This window comes from Nomascus leucogenys, chromosome 2 (genome assembly GCF_006542625.1).
Source record: "Nomascus leucogenys isolate Asia chromosome 2, Asia_NLE_v1, whole genome shotgun sequence".
NCBI classification, from domain to species: Eukaryota; Metazoa; Chordata; class Mammalia; order Primates; family Hylobatidae; genus Nomascus; species Nomascus leucogenys.
The window spans coordinates 91,624,661-91,640,913 of NC_044382.1; the positions used below are offsets into that span (position 1 = coordinate 91,624,661).

Sequence of the window (16,253 nt, forward strand, 5' to 3'; positions counted from 1 at the left end):
GAATACACAGGATTGTTTTAGGGGCTGGATGGAAGAACAGCATTCTTCCATCTTCATGAGTCTAATCCAATGATGATAACAAACCCAAGTCATTTACTCTTTCTCAAAATGTGTTTACAAAATAATATTTGTTTGTTCAAGCTCTGTTGCTTGTGCAATGTTATGGTATATTTAGCAGCCAATTTTCATTTCTTAAGAGCTTTGATAGTGAGCTGTTCTGACTGAAACCACATCTTTCTCATTGTTGCACCTCCACTGCCAGCACAGTGTTTAATTGAACAACATGGTATGTAGAACTTTACAAACATTAACTCATTTAATATCCAAAAAAGCCCTGTGAAATGTTTGATTTTTGTCTCCATGGTAAGGATTAGGAAACTAAAGCAATAAGCCATTTTGTGACCTTGATCAAGGCCCAGATAGCAAGAGGCAGATCCTGCTTCCAAAGACCCCACTACTGCTGTGCTAGATTATGCGTCAATGCTACGCTGCTTTGGGAGCGTCTGTGTATTCAGTACAAGTCTGTGGATGCAACACCAAGTGAAAAAGACTAAAAGAGGAAAAGGGAAGGGAAAAGAAAACAATCTGAAGAACAGTTGAAGCTAAAAATATCATTAGTAATTCAGAGACAAACTGGGATTTGAGTTTCCTTCTTATAAGATAGGATCATCTGAAATAAATGCTCTCATTTTATTTCAATATAATTTTGATAACTATAAAATATAGGTAACTTAATTTTTGGAGCATAATAATAATATAATGAATACCCATGAACCCACCACTTACCTCAAAACTAGAACATGACTCGTCTGTGTGTTTATTCTCTAGCTCATCTTCTGGTCTTCCCCCAGAAGTAAGAGCTACACTGAATTTTGTGCATATCATCCCCTTCCAATTTCAATATAATTTTATCATATATATAGGAAGCCTAAACAAGCTTTTCTTGTTTTTGGTCTTCATCAAAATGGTATGATACTATTTAAAATTCTCTTTTGCCTTTTTCACTTAAAGTTATCTTAACAAGATTCATCTATGTTGAATAGAATGAACTCTCCTTTATAAAATGTCATAGGAGTTTTCAAAACACTTTTTTTGTCTGCTTGTTTGTTTGTTTGTTTTTGAGGTGGAGTCTCGCTCTGTCGCCCACGCTAGCGTGCAGTGGCGCAATCTCGGCTCACTGCAACCTCCACCTCCTGGATTCAAGCAATTCTCCTGCCTCAGCCTCCTGCATAGCTGGGACTACAGGCACGCGCCACCATGCCCAGCTAATTTTTGTATTTTTAGTAGAGACGGGGTTCCACCATGTTGGCCAGGATGGTCTCAATCTCTTGACCTCGTGATCTGCCTGCCTCGGCCTCCCAAAGCGCTGGGATTAGAGGCGTGAGCCCCCAGGCCCAGCCCTCAAAACACTTCTATATAAATTATCTCATTTCATTCACATAAAATCTATTGGAAATAAGTAGATTGCTCTAATTTTTCCTATTTTTTAAATTGCAATAGTACCAAAAACTATGCTGGCAGCCACTAACAAATCTGGGTGTTCAGCTGGGCCCGCCCATGTGCTTCAAGGCCCACATGTCATTATGGGCTCCAGGTCTTGCAACAAACAGGGATATTACGAACTTTACATATCAGTAAGTCTGTTTGAATGCTTGTAACTGTGATTTTATTTTCCATGTGGTATGGGTGTTCTCTCATTATATTGAGAGAGAAAAAAAAAATAAAAAAGCACTTAGGACTTCTTGGAAATTCATTTTATTTCCATATGTATGGCACATAAATAAAGCTTTATGTTCATTCCAAATGTGACTGTTATGTCCATTTCACCATAGCTGATAGAATATGATAAACAATAGCGTATGTAAATTCCCACCAAAAATATATATCTGAAGGAAGTTCTGTCTTTTATTACCTTGCAGATATCTTTTTTAGACATTCTTTCAGCTGCCTGGCAAGCATGTGAGGCAGTAAGAGACCTGACGTTCCTGTGGTTGGCTTGAGTTTTGTGTTATTTATTACTCAGGGATGTGCTAATATCTACTACCTTACAAAATAGCGACAGCAGAAAAACTAGAATTCTGCTTCCCACATGAAATATGCAAAACAAATATGCCAGTGGGCCATAATGCCTGTGAGATTAAGAACTCAGAAAGCTCAGTTGACTAAAATGAAAAAATGCCCAATTCTCTGGTGGTTTCCTCCATGGCATTGGACTAACAGATAATTCCTCATCAGATATGGTATATTTAATGCAACATTAGATACTTTCTCCATAACTTTTTATTAAAGTGATGTCAGTATAAGGGAATTTATTAATAATTGAATAAACTAACATGGTTATTCAGAGCACCCTTCCCTGACCATCAGGAAAGGGGTGAGGAACGGTTTTTTCACATAAACTTTTCAAGTTTACTCTTACCTGTGGGTTGATTAGTCAGTACTATCCAACGAGTAAAATATATGTATATACCACCATCAGAGTTGTCTGTAAAAGCAGTGAGAACTGCTCTTTCCCTCGGAGCGGGCGGCGGCGGCGGCGTCGGCGGCCTGTGCAGCAATGGCCAAGATAAAGGCTCGAGATCTTCGCGGGAAGAAGAAGGAGCTGCTGAAACAGCTGGACGACCTGAAGGTGGAGCTGTCCCAGCTGCGTGTCGCCAAAGTGACAGGCGGTGCGGCCTTCAAGCTTTCTAAGATCCGAGTCGTCCGGAAATCCATTGCCCGTGTTCTCACAGTTATTAACCAGACGCAGAAAGAAAACCTCAGGAAATCCTACAAGGGCAAATAGTACAAGCCCCTGGACCTGCGGCCTAAGAAGACACGCGCCATGCGCCGCCGGCTCAACAAGCGTGAGGAAAACCTGAAGACCAGGAAGCAGCAGCGGAAGGAGCGGCTGTACCCGCTGCGGAAGTACGCGGTCAAGACCTGAGGGGCGCATTGTCAATAAAGCACAGCTGGCTGAGGGAAGAAAAAAAAAAAAAAAAAAGCAGTGAGAACTGCCTTGTGTTAAATAGTAAGACTAAAGCATTGACCATCTTAAAGATAAAAACAAGTTGTTCTGTATCTTAAGTAGCCAAAAGATCTGCTTCCTTTTGAGGTCACATGATGTAAGAAAAAAATACTGAGCAAAAGTTGTTTTCCCTTGCCACATTGGCCTGCAATACCGTGAAAAGGTTGGGAGCACACGTTTAGAGTCTGCCAGACTAGGGTTCAAGTCCTATCTTTGCTACTTAATACATTTGTACCTTAAAAAACTGTCTTAACCTCATTGAACATCAGTTTTCAATATCACAAAATGGAGACTTTCTTCTGGTCTTTATCCACAGGCTTGTTATGAATATTAAAGGAGGTAAACCACTTGACAGTGTCTGACATGTAGGAAGGGCTCCTTAGAGAGGAGTGTCTTCTTGAGCAATCTGATATCCTACTGATCTAAACAGCTCTATCATACTTGCCATTCTAGAACCATGTTTCCTGCAGACAGAGTTGGTGATTGCATTCTCAGACATCACTCAGCCTTTGGTTTCCATGTGTCCCACAGCTGGAGTTTGGGGACAGGAGTCAGTGCTCAGCAGCACATGAGCTGCCAGTCTGCACCAGAGCTGCACTTTCTGTGCTCAGCCATCTGACCTGCCAGAAGAGGTCCAGAAGCCTCCTGTCTCCTCAGTGTAATCCCTACGGAGAGTCTGTGTACACAACCTGCTTTCATTTTGCCTCCATATGGCGATTGTTGTCCTTTTCCAGGGCTTCGTGTTTTCTTTCTTACTAGATCCTTTTCATGTTAAAGTTGGGCAAGACCTACCTGCACAGCAGGCATGCTCACTCCTCCCGAGGAGTATCCATCTCTTGTTTCTACCCAGCATGGTTAAAGATGGTTGTTTTGTGAAACAAACAGGCTTGGCCCAAGTTAGGGCTAACAGGATGTGTTACTCCTCAGGGGTGAAAGAAAAGGAAAAGTCCCGCGTGAGGTGCTCTCTCACCCCATTACTCTGTTGGAAATGGTCGGGAAGAGCAAAGAAAATCTGGACAAAAGAAATAAAGTTAGATTTGCTAGTTTCGATCAGAGACCTTTTTGCCTCAGAAACAAAACCGGGCATGATATTTTAAAGATAAAATTCACTTGGAAACTATAATCAAGTAGCATAAATGTACTTATGATACGAAACTGAAATTAGAAGTGCCATTCTCAAAACTGAGTGATCCCAAAGGGCTTCTGATGACTGGTATTTAACTAAAATATGATGATTTTACCTCACCACTGAATAACATGTATCACAGAGATTCAGAATGAAAAAAAAGGAGAGGGGACCTTCTGATTCTGTTCAGGAATGGAACTTGGAAAGAATAAGGGGAGAGTGGAGAAAGGGAAATCTAAAGGAAAGTCATGGAGTGAGTTGAAAAAAACAAATCTCAAACAAGGAATGGCTGTTCCCTGAATTCAGAGTTCTTTGGGAGCTTCTTCCTTCCCCAGGACTGAAATCTCAAGGATATTTCTTGCCCACTCCTTTCCTTCTCTTTAGATGTGTATGGACAGGCAGTCAGTTAGAGGTGAGAGCCATGCCTGGCAATTTCTTAGGCCATATGTTCCTCTCATGGTACAGCTTAACTTTTGGCTGTTTTGGCTTGTCATTTCTTTTTCCCAGTATAATTCTTCTGCCTATGGTCATTCTTGAAGTCTATACAATAAGCTGCATTAGTCAGGACTGCCTAGGGTTCTCCATTTAAACAGATTTTGAACTCAAATATATTTCCATTGAAATTATCTTCATGCACTCTAGCACACATTTGTTAAAACACTTAACTTTTTAAGAAAAAAATAACTATTGATTGTGGTGGTGGTTTCAAAACTCCTAAAACTGTACACTAAAAAGGGTGAAATGTATGTAAATTGCACCTCCATTTTAAAAAAGCTTTTTAAAAAAGTAAATGTTGCCACATTATCTGCTATAGACAAGTAGAGCAAGTAGGGAATCGTGTACTGAAACTGACAACATCACAAGCCCTAGATTTTTAGGCCCAATAAGCTACTAATTAACTGTGGGATCTTAGGCATGCAATTTCGTCTTTAAGAGGTCAGTTTTATCATCTGTAAAATGAGGAGTGTGTTCAGATTAGCATTTCTGAAAGTATGTTTGGCAAAATACTAATTTTTCAGAATATTTTTTAATTTTTTTTTTTTTGGAGACGGAGCCTTACACTGTCCCCCGGCCTGGAGTACAGTGGTGTGATCTCGGCTCACTGCAAGCTCTGCCTCCCAGGTTCATGCCATTCTCCTGCCTCAGCCTCCTGAGTAGCTGGGACTACAGGCACCCGCCACCACGCCTGGCTAATTTTTTGTACTTTTAGTAGAGACGGGGTTTCACCGTGTTAGCCAGGATGGTCTCCATCTCCTGACCTTGTGATCCACCTGCCTTGGCCTCCCAAAGTGCTGGGATTACAGGCATAAGCCACCACGCCTGGCCTTAATTTTTTAACTATTATTATTTCTTAATAGAGATGGGATCTCACTCTGTTGTCCAGGCTGTTCTGGACCTCTGATACTCAGAAGATCCTCCTGCCTCAGCCTCCCAAACTGCTCGGGTTACAGGTGTGAGCCACCACACCCAGCCATGTTTGTAGTTTTTATATGAGGCAAAAAAAAAGGGTTCCTTCATCAAATATTTTAAAGAATGGTTACATCAAGTAAAATGAAGTAGATTCATTAAGTACAGGACATGTCACAGCTTTTTCACCATGTGAAAATGTATACACCTTTTCCTCAGCTTATCCAATCACTATAGTTTTTATCTACTCCACCCCACTCAGCCTCCAGCATCTGTGGGTTTAATATATAAATGCTGGGAAACACTTAAGTAATCCTTCTTGACAATCATCTCCCACAAAATGTTCCTTCCACAAAATGTTTCTCAGGCATCAATTTTATTTGCACTTAAATTGACACATAGGAGCAGAATGAAGTTATTAAGTGGTTATTCTAACAAAGTGATTTGCCATTTTGTTAGAGTCTGAATATAATTGGGAGAAATCTTTACTTCCTACTGCATGTGTAGACACAGATGTGGTCAGTGAATAATTGTATAAACACGTTTCAGAATTGATCCAGCCTCTTTTGAGTGGAGTGTATGTAGAAAGCAGGCTGAGGCTAGCAGAAGTGAGAGATAACCATAGAAGTGTAGGCAAGAGTCAAACGAAATTCTATTGGAAAATAAAAACCATGGTGAACCTGAAAAGTGTTTGAACTCTGTTACAAACTCGCATCAACGCTTTTCTTTTTTCTCTGTGACAAATGTGACAGCCAAGTACTGCATAAAAAGAGGTCTCATTTTTAGCCCCATTCTGGGAGCCCATGTAATTACTACTGGAGTAAAAAGCTGGGAAGAGGGGATCTTTTTGCACTGAATGAACTATAATCAGCACCAGAGCTTTGTGCAGTCATGTCTCCAAGGAAAAGCTCATCTGAACTTTTCCAAAGTTTCTTTTGTATATATATCAAAATTATTTATATGCTGTCAAAAATTGGCTGAAACCCAGCTATCCACAGCTATCCACAAGTCCTAGAAAATTTAGCATATGATGTTTCTGGAGCATTTTTCTGCCTTTCTGCAAGGAACTTATCTAGTTATATTAATGATTATTGGCCTCTTTTACCACTCTTTTGCAAGAAAATCCTTCTGGACAATACAAATATTAAAAATGTAAATACAGTCACATATAATAAATGACTGCTTTTACAGTACCTTGGCTATATGCTGTATATGATGAATCCCAGCAGCCTTCTCTCTTTCCTAGTTATATTTATCAGCAGTGTTTTTCTTATGTAACCATAAATAATACTCTACTAAGCAATTCCTAACACATATATTTAATAAGTTAAATGCAAATAAAGATCTTAGTAATTAAATTAATAGCATAATTTTCTTGGAAAGAAGTTGAACAAATGCATTAAGGAAAATTTCAAATCCTCAAAGTTGCAGAAAATAAACTTGTAACACACACAACTGGAATCAGAAGGGTAATAGTAATTTGTAGCCCCTCCAAGGCAAAATTTCAGGAGTGGCCTCACTAGCCTTTTACCTAAAACTGATGACTTTAGGTGTGTTCTCTATCACAATACTACAGCTACTTATGTTTCCTTTAAGCCTAAACAGAAAAAAGGAAAACACTGCAAATATTTTTTGCCTTTATATTAGAGCAGTGTTTAACCATCAGCAAAGTGAACAACTGGTCTTTAACAATAGGCTGCTTCCTTCTACTGAAACCTCTGCTTACACTACTATACTCCAATTATCCTGCAAGTAAGTAAAGTGGATCCATTAGGGTTACTAATAAACATCAATAAATATCTTGAATTTATTTCATTGAACTTTGATTTAGTTCATTATAGGCTCACCTTTAGCACCTGAGCTGTAACCTTTAACATTTCCATATTCTGCCTGGTCCCAAATATTCCTGGGAATACTTAGGTTAAAAACCACACCCATAATTGCAATATTTCTATGTTGGGTTTAATATCATTAACATGGAATCAGATATAGGTAATTAAATCCATTTGCAGCTAATATAGAGACATTAATTCTTGACTTAAAGGTCAAAAATCAAAATCTTATGAGATAAAATTGTATTGGTCTTCAGATTTTTATTTTTTAAATTGCATTCAGTTCAAATATTTACAGAAGCACTTAAAAATAATATATTTGAATTTCTGAGAGAAAATAACTATCAGCTATGTATAGTTATCTTGTTTCTATTTTGTGGAGGAAAAAAAAGGAAGACTGAAAATATTATTTCAGTTTCCTGGTAACGTATTCAACAGACACCACAAGGGATTTAAAATACTTATTGAATTGAAAGAATATCAGTGAATACATAACAATTTGATAATTAATATCTACAAACCCCATCAGTCCAAGGTTGCCAAAATTAAAGTACAGAGTAAAAAGTTTCAAAAAGCTCCAGAATGAAATAAGACACTAGACCTTCTTTCCTGGTGCAGCAGAATAACAGACTGAACATATCCCAGGCGCAAAGAATTTCACTATCCAGCGAATCTTCTACTGACCGTTTCTTTCAAATGCCAGCAAATTCTTCACAGAAGGGAACGCACCAGCCATCTTCTTTGTCCTTGGGACAGAGCAAGAAGTGTCTGTTCAAGCTGGTGACCTGAATTTGGGGAGCAAGAAAAACAAATGATGATCCCTGTCCCAAAATATCTTCATTTTTCCTAAAATGAAATTTCCTAAATGAGCTCATTTTTCCTAAAAAGAAGATATTTCCTAAATATCTTTCATAATTATTGCCTCCAACTCCTGCATGGCTGTTTCAAGTTAAGACTTGGAAGACTGTTGTATTAGTCTGTTCTCACACTGCTAATAAAGACATACCCAAGAGGTTTAATTGACTCACAGTTCCACATGGCTGGGGAGGCCTCATAATCATAGCTAAAGGGGAATGAGGAGCAAAGTCACGTCTTTCATGGCAGCAGGCCAGAGAGCTTGTGTAGGGGAACTCCCCTTTATAAAACCATCAGATTTCATGAGACTTATTTTATATCACAGGAAGAGCGTGGGAAAGAACTGACCCCATGATTCAATTACTCCCGCTGGGTCCCTCCCATGACACATGGGAATTATGGGAACTACAATTCAAGATGAGATTTGGGTGGGGACACAACCAAACCATATTACCTGTTAAAAGGTAAATATTTGGGTGAGCAATACCCTTTACACTGCCATGACAAATAGATTTGACCCCATATGATATCTCTGATAAAGTGACAGAGGTTGCTGTAATGTGCTGAAAAGATTCTAAGGCCATTCCCAAGCTCAAGAGAAAAGAATACTCTTTTTGAATAGCAATGTCCACTGTGAACACAAAAGAGATTTGCAACATATAAGTTGACTATTTCCTGACTGTTGTTTTTCCTTGTCCAGCATCTACTCATCTTTCTTTTGCCAATATCATGCTGATTTTCCTTTGAGTATTCACCTCTTCCCTAATTTGCATTCTCCCATTTGCATTCTAAATTTTTTCCGTCTCTGTTTTTACACATTCAAAACTCAGATCAGTTTGATTAAGCAAGAAATGTGTCAATAATCATAGATGTACCCTCCTGGGAACCATGTATGTGGGCTAATTTGTTGGTACAGAGAAGGGAGATTTGCTCTAGATTCAGCCTTATAAGAAGTGAATTGAAGATAAAGCTTCAGGAGCTCCAGTAGTGCAGTTGGTTAGCACATGATACTTAAATGAAGATAAAGTATTAAAAAATTGCTTTGAATATTCATATGACTTGTGAGAACATCTGGCAATTACAGAGCATTTTGCCAAGACTTAATAAAATAAATAAGGAGAATAAAGATCAGAATATATTTCAAGCTAGTACAGGCTTGTTCAATATATTTTTTAATTGGTCAAGAATTATATAACAAAACCTTATGAGATAATCTGTAGCAGCAATTCTTTTTCTCAAAAATTAAGGAAGCTATTTAAAGAGAAGGGCTGTCCACCATAGCAACTTTCTAACACTGACCTACCTAGTTTCTTCTGTAAGGGGATACCTTATTGTATTTAATGTACTCTAAAAATACATTTACTTCCATGTTATTGTTTTATCATGAGCATTTATTTTTTATTTATTCAATTTTTTTGAGATAGGGTCCTGCTGTGTCTCCTAGGCTGGAGTACAGTGGTGCAATCACAGCTCACTCACTGCACCCTCAAACTCTTGGGCTCAAGTGATCTTCCCGCCTCCTGTGTAGCCAGGACTACAGGTGTACACCACCATGTTCAGCTAATTTTGTTTTTAATTTTTTGTAGATTAGGGCCTCACTTTGTAGCCCAGGCTGGTCTCAACCTCCTGGCTTCACTCAAACTCTCCTGCCTTGGCCTCCCAAAGCACTGGGATTACAGGCATGAGCCACCGCACCCCGCCCTAACCATTTTTCATGAGCATTTGATCTTGCTCTTCATGACATTTTGAAGAAGTAAGCCCAGAGTTTGTCAAAGGGATGTTACATTTTCCATAACACAATTTTTTTTTTTTTAGGCGGAGTCTCACTCTGTTACCCAGGCTGGAGTGCAGTGGCATGATCTCGGCTCACTGCCACCTCCGTCTCCTGGGTTCACACCATTCTCCTGTCTCAGCCTCCCGAGTAGCTGGGACTACAGGCGCCTGCCACCACACCTGGCTAATTTTTTGTATTTTTTAGTAGAGATGGGGTTTCACCATGTTAGCCAGGATGGTCTCAACCTCTTGACCTTTGTGATCCGCCCACCTTGGCCTCCCAAAGTGGTGTGATTACAGGCATTAGCCACTGCGTTGGGCCTCCATAACACAATTTTTAAGGCTTCTTTAATAGAGCCGCTCTGGGGATCTATGGTTTCAAAAACAAGTTCAAAGTGTCTCTCTGTTTCATTGCCCTGTATTTTCCTTTATGATACATCACAATCTGTATTTATTTTGCTATTTGTTTCCTTGTTCTTTGTCTATGTCAAACAAGCTGTATGAGGCAGGCACTTTGTCTGTCCTTTTCACTATATGTCTCCAACACCAAGCAGAGTGCCTGGCACAATAATTATGTGTGAAAAGAATGCTTAATAAATCAATGAATCTATGAATCAATGAAATAATTCATAAATGAAACTGATGGTGATACAACACAGTGGAGGTGCTTTTATTTTGTAAGCAGCTTTACTCATAAATTCATGAGAGTTCAGAAGTGGAAAGCTCATAAGTAGAGGCACTTCTATACTCCTTCCTGCTTATCTTGGACATGGCATCAATACCCATCTCACGCAGATTCCTAGGCAGCCACTTCAAATGGATTCCTTCCATCTCTGGGATAAGGTACTAAAGGCAAAGTAGGTATTCATGCCTCTGTTCGCCCTGACCCTGCCTTGGACTCTTTATTCCAGTAAAGCAAACTATGGTACATTTTCCTCTCATCGTCTTGCCATTCTGTCTATGCAAAAGTTTGGACCTTTCTATGCGTTGCCATGATACACTCTTTATACCATTCATAACATCTGGCTCACAGCTTCTAATAACCCACAAATGGCCTTGACAGAAGCAACAGCTAATTTCGTATTATGCAAGGTTTTAGTTATATTAGAAAATGACATAATGTATATAAAAGTGTTTTATGAACTATAAAATCCCATGCAAATGAAAGAGATAATGATCGTGATTATCACTGTCATTGTTGTTGCCTCAGCAATGACAGAAAACTCTTTGAAGAGTCTTTTCAAATTCTCCCTTTTTGGCTTTTAACAAATATTGAACTACATGCTTCCAGAGAAGAAACTGTTTCTTGGCATTAAAATAGAAATTTTAATAAAATTGCATTAACTCTTCCAGGCACTGTTACATTACAGAGGAAAACAAACAAACAAACAAAACCAGATCCTATTGTCCCAGATCCACTAGTTATCTAAAATGTGAAGAACAGGCATTTCTTAGTAGTTTACATTTTCTTCTTTTTTTCCCTTTAACTTTTATTTTAAGTTCTGGGGTTGATGTGCAGGATGTGTAGGCTTGTTACATAGGTAAACCTGTGTCATGGTGGTTTGCTGCACAGATCCACCCATCACCTAGGCATTAAGCACAGAGTCCATTAGTTATTCTTCCTGATGCTCTCCCTCCCCCGCCCCTCAACCCTGACAGGCCCTAGTGTGTTTTGTTCCCCCCACAGTGTAAGCTTTGAAACATACTTTCATTTCCTACACAGGGGATGATCTTGATTCCCCACTTTACACAAACTGCCCTCTTAGAGAGGAGACTCCACTAGGCCAGTCAACCCAGCAATATCTCAGATCACATCAGAAACATTGGAAGAGAAGCAGAAGTTGCCTAAACACTATAATTTGAAGCACATCAAAAAGGTCCACACATGGCTCTGCCTAGAGGTCTAGCCCTGGGGACTGAATAAATTAAATAATAAGCCTAATGTCCTTCAGCACTCTCAGCTACCAAACAAAAGCCATGCTAAGCAAATGGAAGTACAAAAATGGATGCATACAAACATGTTTCTTTAGCACATGAATGTTCCCAGAAAGTATTGAATTGCATGCTAGCAAGAGAGCTAGCCACAGAAAGGATTGTATAAGCAAATTCCTGTTTCCCAATTTTGACCTTTACTGACTGTTCAAGAATATTCAGCTCTCTCACACTACCTTGAGCAATATTACCATTTCTTATTTATCCAGATAGAAGAAAATGCATACCAAGAGTCCCTGGTAGCTGTAACTTACTAAATGATACCATGGGAGCCTAAATAAGTTAATACAGATTTCACATATATAATATATTCTTGTGAACAATTGTACTTACAGCAATAATCTAGCTCATCAGTTTTTGGAAGACGCAAAGCACTTTTCAGGGCTTATTTTTGCAATATCACATTCTCTCCTAGCTTTCCTCCAGTTATGAGAAGTCAGAGGGGAAAGTAACGAAACCCATCTCTGGTCATGGGCATCTGACTGAAGAACTTTGTTACTATTATTTGCAAGGATTTGACACTGACTTGAGGTTTCACTGATGATTGGCATTTGTAAAGAAGCCTTTGCATAGCATTCAGCAGGCTGTTAAAAACATGTATAATTTAGCTTTGGTAGTTTCAATAAAGTAAAGGTTAGGTTCTGCCAATGACCTTTCATGAACTTCTACGAGTATATAGTCTTTTGGTGAAAAGGTAAAAAACAAAGACTATATTTTCCTACTTAGGTGGTAATTACACTTCAGTTTATGTAGTTCTGATGTTCGTGGGAGATCTTTATAATTTACCCCTGGGCGGGCTCTCACTGTGAAGCTTTTTTTTCCCCTTGAGAGAGTTGGTTTTTTTTTTTTTTCTTTTTTTTTTTTTTCTGATTTTTTTTTTTAACTAACATCCTTGCAAATTGGATAAGTGTTGCATTACAGTGATTTGCAACTCATTGATAGACTTACATGTTTGAACCTTAGGAATAGCACTTGAAAGAAAGATTACAAATCCCCTTAACCTGCAAGCATTCACTTTCCAAAAATACCTATTTGCAAGTCATGAAAGCACTGAATTTTGAAAGCCCTGGTAAATCCAAGCAAAGTGAAATGTACCTCTGGCTCAAATGAATTCAGTGGTGATTGGGCCTTTAAGAAGACAACGTTTTTTGAGGCTTTCTGCAGATAGCCAAAGAAACTCGTCCTTCATTCAACATCACAGGGATCCTCTGCCATCATGGTAATTACACATGTTGCCAACTCAATTAAGATTGCACAAGGAAAGATGATTATTCATTGTAGCAATTTCACTTTATAGTCAGTGGTAAATTCTGTGAGAAAACTTCATCCGGCAACTTTCCCATCCTCCTGGAAGGGGGGTCCTTGGTGGTCAGCCAGAAACATGCAAAACTATCGGTATAATTCATGCTGCTTAGGGGTTCAAAAAAAAAAAAAAAGAGGTATTTCCAAAGCCAGGGCAAATTAGCCTTTGGCATTGAAACTCTCTCGATTATTTATCCACTCAGGCGCATCTATACAATGAGAAACAACTGCCTTGAAAGGCAATAAAATGTTGCATACAGTTCCCAGGGGCCTGTCTGCCTGATGAAGCATTTAATCAACCAGGCCATAGAACCATTTGCGTTCTATGTATCTAGCTAGGGGAGGTAGTCAGTGAAACTCATTAAACAGTACTCAGAAGAAACTATCCAGCCCAGGTCTTTATTTTCTCCACAGGCTCTCAGGCAAAGTCCCAAAAGTCCATCTTTGGGCTATTGATGAGTGTTACCAAGCTCCAGCTCCATTTTCTCAGAAAACTCAGGTCAGAAAGGTGTTTGTTCCTTTAATCTCTTCCTTAACTCCCAGGCTGTGGTCAGCATCTCATGCTCTCATTTTGCGTGCTTTTGTTTTCTTTCCCCAATAATAATGCAGTCTACTTGAGTAGGAATGTTGGCATTCTTTTCCCACAGCATCTAAAATGGTGTTTGGATAGATTATTGGGTCTTGAAAAGTACATTTTCATTGTACTGAGCTGGATGGTTTCTTCCGAGCACTGTTTAATGGGTTTCACTGACTACTTCCCCTAGCCAGATACATAGAATGCAAATGGTTCTATGGCCTGGTTGAATAAATGGGTTTGTACTTCATTGTACTACTAGTGGCTCTTCACCTAAACAAAATTTCCATTTGGAAATGGGAATATCCCTCTCACTTATGTAAACACTACATTCCCTTTCTTTTGATCAAGGACCTTCCTTCAACTTCAAAGTTTTTCATCTCCTCTGTACACATGATGCTTCCAGATTCTGAAGTCTTGTAAGTCAAAAATTTAATGCTTAAAAATTTTTCAATGTACCATCTTTCATAGACACAGAGTAACTATGCATCAGAACAAAAGCACAACTACTTATTTATATAATAGCACTTTGTATATAAGAATGAAAGGGAAGGCCAGGTGCAGTGGCTCAAAGCTGTAATCCCAGCACTTTAGGAGTATGAGGTGGAAGGATTGCTTGAGGCCAGGAGTTCAAGACCAGCCTGGGCAACATAGCAAGTCCCTGTCTCTAAAAAAAAAAAAAAATAGAATAAAAGGGGAAAGATTTTTTGGAACTCAAGCTGTTCATCCATTGAGGAGTCTCTGTACAAATTATCTGGTCTCATTATTGTCAGGAAGCACACAGAACCTTTCTTTACATATTTGAGTATTACATATGCATTTATTTGAAGAAAATTCACAGGCTTTACAATAAGTTCTAATACCAATTCCCAGTTCCTTCTCACTGTGGAACTGTTAGTGACCCATTTGGTCATTTTAGGTGCACCATTAGGTGCATTAATATACCCTTGAGATAATCTCAGATCTACTGCTTATTAGTTGCATGACGTGGCCACATTATTTAACGTCTTTGCTTCAGTTTCCAAATCTGTGAAACAGAAATAGCAACAGCAGCCGGGCGCGGTGGCTCATGCCTGTAATCCCAGCACTTTGGGAGGCCGAGGTGGGCGGATCACCTGAGGTCAAGAGTTCGAGCCCAGCCTCAACATGGAGAAACCCCATCTCTACCAAAAATACAAAATTAGCTGGGCGTGGTGGTGCATGCCTGTAATCCCAGCTATTCGGGAGGCTGAGGTAGGAGAATTGCTTGAACCTGGGAGGCGGAGGTTGCGGTGAGCCAAGATTGCGCCATTGCACTCCAGCCTGGGCAACAAGAGCAAAACTCCATCTCTAAAAAAAAAAAAAAGAAATAGCAATAGCAATCACCTATGGGTTATCAGGAGGATTAAATGAGTTACTACATGTAAAGCACGTAGAGCCTGGCACTTGGTATGAACTCATCAAATAGTAACTTTTTTTTTTCTTCTAGATCTGGGGACATTTTCATGTGTCCCTCATGAATTTTGTTCCATTCCAACTGAGAGTAGTGGGAGGATGCCACTTCTTAATTCAGGGTCCTCATTGCTAAGTCTTTGGCCTTTTGTTATGTACTCGTTCAAAATACAGGCTTCAAGTGATGACTCTGTATTTCTATAATCTCCACTTAGACTGAGAGATTCCTAAGGACAGGAACTCCATCCTAAGGTTGTTTCTATGGCCCACCATGTCTAAGGCAGTGTCTCACATGGAGTACGAGCTCCATATTTATTTTCGTTGATATTTTTTACTGTTCCTTCCTTTCTGCTTACCCAAGGCTGATTACGGCAGCATTCCACTCTTTCTCCTCTTCCACACCACGTGTAATTTGATCCAATAGAGGTTACAGAGCCTGTAAGACATACTGCAAGGGACTTATCAGTAATCAAATATGTGATCCTTACCAGAAGTCTTATTGTTTAGATAGGAGAAAGAGCAGATAATTTTTTGGACAGATGTGTGTCCTGGGTTGTGGGCTGCTTGTGGGTTACTTATGTGCTGGCAAGCTGATAAAATGGAAAGGCAATGAAAAAATTTGGACAAGCATTCCAGTGAAGCTAACAGGAGAATTCTTGATTTTGACCAACTTTGGCTACATTATTAGGAAAAGATAGCCCATGAAGCTGTTTTCAATGGGAAACACTCTACTATAAGAAGATAACCAATGAAAATTTTTAATTCATTGAGCCAGACTTCTTTCCACATAGTCTCATGTGATTCAATTACAAAACACTTTTTTCGGCAGGGTGTCGTGGCTCACGCCTGTAATCCCAGCACTTTGGGAGGCCGAGGTGGGTGGATCACAAGGTCAGGAGTTCAAGACCAGCCTGGCCAACATGGTGAAACCCCATCTCTACTAAAAATACAAAA

At 39.3% G+C, this 16,253-nt stretch overlaps 1 pseudogene across 1 annotated transcript; it reads left to right on the forward strand.

Annotated features, from left to right (window-relative positions):
• The first annotated feature begins 2,357 nt into the window (after positions 1–2,357).
• On the forward strand, positions 2,358–2,960 carry LOC100602498 (annotated as a pseudogene). The gene has a single exon (XR_001115323.2). The product of XR_001115323.2 is annotated as a 60S ribosomal protein L35 pseudogene (transcript).
• The last annotated feature ends 13,293 nt before the right edge of the window (positions 2,961–16,253 follow it).